Here is a 6,000-nt window from a genome sequence, read left to right as displayed (position 1 = left end):
TAATCTGATCCAGTTCACATACTGTAAATGTATCAGTGAAATACTGAGATAGTTAATATCATCCAGTGTTACATGGATTCTCTAAAGGAGAAGTTCTAACTAAAATATGTTCAGATCATTAACATTGTAAACATTGTTCTGCTTCTCCTGGAGGACGTTTCAGTTTGAACACTAGGTGGTGATCACGCTATAGCATTACAACTTATTCCAGAAGAAGAAGAAAGTATGTGGGAGAAAAATGATGTTTTAGACCTAAAATACTTTAAAAAATATTTCCTTAAAAGAGTTTAGAAAATTAATGTCTGTGAGTTTATAAAGATGTTCATTTAGTCAGTAATGTATGTTTAGGTCGACCGAGCGTTAGCATTAGCCGTCCTATGGGAAATTTCATTAAACATTAGCATCAAGCTTTAGCTTTATATGCTAAATAGATTTATATCTTTTGTGAATCGATTATTGATCTATTAAGCTTAAATTGATTCAAATCGATTTTTTCTACCCAGCCCTAGTGCAAATTTTGTCAATTAGTTTTTTGTTCACGGCTCTATTCCGATAAATGAAAGTCTTGGTGTAGACTTCCAGCTGGACGCAAAGCGGAATTATTAATATCTCCTTCATGATTCATTTTCAAGCGGTTGACACTTCAGTGAATTAATGCATCAGTACAAATCTGAGCCCCTGATTGGTCAAAGTTCAACCTGTTTTGACTTTCAATGTGCGTTCAAAGGAGGAGAAACTCCAAAAAATCCCAAAACGCGTATTGACCTGTTTACGTAGACTTTTCATTGGAAGAGGCTTGAATGTAGCATGAGACGTGGGAAATAACCTTTGCATTGTTCGGTGTTTTCCATATTTTCTCTGTACCAGTTATCACTGTAACACACGTTCACAGACAACATCAATCTGATCAGGATTTTGCTGTTTTTAGGCAAAATCAAAAACCTGTGTCGTCTAGGACATAGTTTCTGCAGAGCGGCAGGAGTTCATTAGAAATTCACCTCTGACTCGTGGGCGGGGCTGTCATCACAGAGTAAGCCCGCCCCTTTCCCCATCACCTATCTGTTTACACTCTGTCCCTTTAGCTTACAGCCCTTCACACCACCAGTCTAGCATTACAACAAAAACGATAAACAACATCATCAACAAAGACGTTCATGGATCTATTGGTCTACAAGTGGATGCATCAGTTTGGAGCTTGTGGCTTGCCGTAGGAGCTCCTACATCACACCCACAAGCCTTTTCAAATAGCATTTTTGTGTCGGCTCATGATTCACAACAATTTGAATAAAGAAATTCTCAAAAATTGAATTTTAAGTTTATTTATCTTTATAAATGTCCTCCACCATTGGGAAAATATCCCAAATACATGCAAATAAAACCAAAAACATGATTGTTATTGGAGTGGATCTTTAATCCATGCTCTGAGGAAACACCTTTTGCCAGATGAGGCAGCATTGGTGTGTGTAATCCATTATGTAAGGTTCCAGAATGGTTTTGGCTCCACATACATACATGTATGTATCAAAAGTTTGCTGGGATGTTATGTTTTTATGTGTGCGTGACTCGTCCTTCAACTTCCAGACATGAACTTCCATATGTCATCATGCCTGCAGAACAGAGGTGAAGTGAAATAATGCCATGTAGATGCACACATATCCTAACTCTTGTCAGACACTATGAAGGGAAAAGATTTAGGGTCTGTATCATCAAGCTAACGATGAAGACGTGAGAGCATGTGATCACTGCTGCAATCCTTCAGCTCTGTGTAGTCCTTCTCTCCCTCCCTCGTTCCTCAGAAGCAGTCGTCTCCGCTCACTCCGGTCGCCGCACAGCTTTCCACCCCGCCACAGCGCAGCTCTCTCTCCTGTTGGCTTTACTTTCTCCCCAGCGAGGATGACATCCCCGATTCTGATGAAGCAGCGAGGCTCTCATTTGGGCAGGAGGCTTCTGAGGGAGACCCCACATGAACGATCCTGCTGGACGAATAGGTGCCGCTTCTAAGGGGCTTCACAGAGAAAAAACCTGACAGCTATAGCAGTCTCGGGGTAAGTGTTGCACTATTTTACTGAGCATCCTGTCAGGGAGCAGCTCTGCACTGCCACAGTTTTTATTTTCCTCCATGAGCATGCTGGGACTAATAATACATTGACTGACACTACAGTGAGGATTAACAGAGTGCATGCAGTAAGTAAAGTAGCATCAAGCCAACGCAGCAGCTGGATCTCCCCTGTTGGGGCTGAGCACTCTTCCTGGTCACGACGCTGAGATGCCGTGTGTCTGTTTGCTCGTCCCTCCTTGTTGCTGTGCTCACTGAAGCACACACTCATACAGATGGTTTTCAACCCCTTAAATCATCTTTCAACTCCCCAGGATTTGGAGATTGTCATGTACAGAAACCACTCCTCTGCATAAATGATGGAGGAAGTTTTGAGGTAAAGTTCATGGATGTGGACAATGTCACCTTTAACGTTCCCATCAGAGAAGTTGTGGGCAGAAATTGCTGCAGTAGAAGTGCTGAGATCACAAAGTCAGGAAGAAAAAGTATAGCAAGATGAAGACTGTGGTTGGAGGAAAGTATCTCTATGGTAACAGCAGGTTTTGTCAAGGGTAGAGGAGAGGTGAAGGAAGGAAGCGATCTGTTTCTTTCTGGTTTGTGTTCAGCTAGATGTGACATTTCAGCTCTGACTGGACTCATTCAGGATCTCCTCAAAGGGTTTTCATGAAGAACTGGAAACAACAGCATGAATATAGACAGATTATAACGGACTGGATGTTTATCTGTTGTATTCTGGAGTTAAACGTTGTGTGCAGCTGCATGGGGTCAAATGATGACCAGCTTAAAGTCAATGAAAAAAACAGATTGAAATTTATAAAAACAGAAATGTTATTTTTATTTTTATGTGTGTTTTGTTGAAAACAAGACATTGCAAATAAAAAAAGAAAATTTGGAAAAAAAATTGAAAACATGAAATAAAACTTGAAAATTTGAAAAATTTGAACAGTATATTGTGAATTTTAAAAAACTGAAAACAAAATGAAAACTTGGGAAAAAAAAACTTGAAAATTTAAACGATATATTGTAAATTAAAAAAAATCGAAAATAAAGAAAAATTGAAAACTTGAAATAAAACTTGAAAATTTGAGAAAATTTGAACAATATATTGTGAATTAAAAAAATCGAGAAAAAAATTAAAACTTGAAATAAAACTTGAAAATTTGAACAATATATTGTGAATTTTAAAAAATCTAAAAAAATTAAAACGAAATAAAGCTTGAAAATTTGAAAAATATATTATATATTTGGAAAAAAATCGAAAATTTGAAAAAAATGGAAAACTTGAAATAAAACTTGTAAATTCAAAAAATATATTCTACATTTGAAAATAAAAATCGAAAATAAAAAAAAACCTGAAACAAAACGTGAAAATTTGAAAAATATATTGTATATTTGGAAAAAAAATTGAAAATTTGAAAAAAAAGGAAAACTTGAAATAAAACTTGAAATTCAAAAAATTTATTCTACATCTGAAAAAAAAATCGAAAATTTGAAAAAAAACTGAAATAAAACGGGAAAATTTTGTCAATATATTGTAAATAAAAAAAATCTGAAAATTTGAAAAGAAAATTGAAAACTTGAAATAAAATTTGAAAATCGGAATAATGTTGAAAATTTAAGAAAAAAATACAGAAAACTTTAATTAAAGGACTATAAAAGTAAAATTAGACATTGACAAATAATGTAACAGCTGCTGTTTTGAATTTTCAACAACTTTTTTTTGCTTTTCTGAATCTTCATTTTCAGTTCTCAGTTTTTAGCTTCAATTCAGAGCTTTTGAGTTTTCGCTGTTGAGCTGATTCTAATTTTACATGGATATTGGGGTGACAGGGGACTTAACAATTTCTACACTTTTGAATATTTTCACACTTTTCTCTCTTTTTTTAGTCTCACTGAATTTTTTTTTCATGTTTTTTTATATCTCTTTCAAGTTTTCACCATATACTGTTTTAATGCTTAATTTTATGTAATTTTTTTACATTTTCTATAATTCCTTCAAGTTTACAATATTTATTTTCGAGTCTAAAACTGCTTTTAAATTTTCTTCTTTTTTTTCAAATGAACAATGCCTGTTTTTCCAGTTTTCAAACTTGTTTTTCATTCACTTTAAGCTGATCCCGATTTAACCATTTATACAGCTGCCTCTAAATGTCAGACCACACCGGTGTTCAAAGGTAAAGCAGGAAACACCTGAGAGAATGGTTTCCTGCTCAAGGTAAACCGATGAGATGAGAGGAGCGCTTCGGCGCTCCAAATCTGAACGTGTGCTTTTTCCCAAACAGCGTCGTCACAAGCCTCCAGTTGTCTTTGGGGTTTGGGAGACAATGGTGGGCCGTGTTTCTGGAGTGCTTTCCCCGAGCTCAACGCGCGATCACAGACTGTGCTGTTCACTTATCTCCGATGAATAAGTCTGCTCAAGTGCGGTCCTCGTCTCTGAAGTTACCTGTGAAGTGTTTGCAGAGCCACCTCGTTACAGCCGTGTCACTGGAGAGCGCAGGAACAGCATTTCCAATGGACGTGTAACTGTGGCTTTAATTGTCTGTAACTCTCTGTTTGGAAAGTCAATTTTTACTGTGGATTTCATCACAAAAAGGTGCATCTTATGGTTAAATTCAAACAATCAAGAAGTGAAACTCTCTAAACTGTGAATTCATGGATGTTGAGCGGGAGGGTCCTTCTAACCAGAGAACTGCTGTCTGCAGCACAATCTTTCCTGCATGACTGTGCATTGCAAATGTGTTGTTGTCATGACAATGAGCAGAAACTGTCTCTCAGTACTATATGAGGAGAGCAGGGTCTGAGAGATCAAAACAGAGAGGAAGGACGGACAGAAAGCTCGTTTTTTGGAGAGGTATTTGTGCCACTAGAGCATGATTCAGTGCTGCCTACGGTCCATACAGTGGCGGCGCTCCATGGTCACCCAGACTGAATGTGGAGCAGCACCATGACTAGGATGCAACCTTTCTCCATTCTCCTCCTCTTCAACAACTCTGACTCACAGAGCAACACATATTACTCAACCCACAGAAAGAGTGGAAGGCTGCGTGGTGTTCTGTGAATGATGTTGCTGTTGTTTGGCATTGTTAGTGGAACATGTAACTGCAGATGTTATGAAACCAAACTACTCCTCACTCTGTTTCTGAACTATTAAGCTTGAGGATGTTAACTTTGCTTAGAAATATTTATGTAAGGATCAGTGCTGAAGCTTAGAATGAGATACGAAGAGTAGTTTCTTTCAAAACACCCAGTTCTGTTTCCCCTCTCACATCTACGGTGGCCCTGAAGTGCAAATCACACTAACAAGTCACTCAATGCAAATACATATTTAAAAAGAAAAGCAAATAATAAAAAGAAAAAAAAACTACAGACACATTTTTGAAATCAAAACAAAATTCCAGAAACATTTTGGAAAACAAAAGTAGAAATTTCCACAGATCAAAATGAAATGTTAACAAAATTAAGCAATAAAAAAACAGAAAAGGTAAGCATTGGTTGATGATGTATGATTTTTAAAGTTTGAGTTTTTTCAAATACATCTTAAATATATCAAACGTTGTAAGATTACCGCGGAGCAGATCCATTCGACCACTCCCTTCTCGTGATCCAAACAGGAAGGACCTGCTGGTTTCAAGAAGCCAAAATCCCAAAGACTTCTATAGAGAAACAAACAACGATCGCTCAGGTTACTGTACGACAACAGGAAGTTGGCGGATGTCCTTAACATTCAGTTGAATTTGAATATGCCTCTCCTCCTTAATACGATCCGTGCTGTTATGTCATTTGTATTATTCTTAACATCTGTCAGTGGAAAACGTAAAAAATAGCCACTGTATGAATTTCATGTGCACTGTCCCAAATAAATAAATGAAATAAAAATTAAAAGTTATTTTTCAATTGCAACAATAACCTATAATAAATAACTTTTGGTTGAAATGGCAAACAAA

General features: G+C 36.8%; 1 protein-coding gene across 6 annotated transcripts in view; it reads left to right on the top strand.

Moving 5' to 3' along the window:
* The first annotated feature begins 1,557 nt into the window (after positions 1-1,557).
* LOC112148858 (citron Rho-interacting kinase) overlaps positions 1,558-6,000 on the top strand; it is a 64,033-nt gene continuing 59,590 nt past the window's right edge. For 2 of the 6 annotated variants that reach the window (XM_024276248.2, XM_024276246.2), the window contains exon 1: positions 1,561-2,045. The gene's annotated coding sequence lies outside the window, so the exon portion shown is untranslated. Of the gene's footprint in view, positions 2,046-6,000 lie in introns of all 6 variants that reach the window. The other 4 variants (XM_024276243.2, XM_024276242.2, XM_024276244.2 and 1 more) reach the window with 4 other exon arrangements.

Source organism: Oryzias melastigma, linkage group LG9, assembly GCF_002922805.2.
Source record: "Oryzias melastigma strain HK-1 linkage group LG9, ASM292280v2, whole genome shotgun sequence".
Classification (NCBI taxonomy): domain Eukaryota; kingdom Metazoa; phylum Chordata; class Actinopteri; order Beloniformes; family Adrianichthyidae; genus Oryzias; species Oryzias melastigma.
This window is presented reverse-complemented; position numbering and strand designations above follow the sequence as displayed.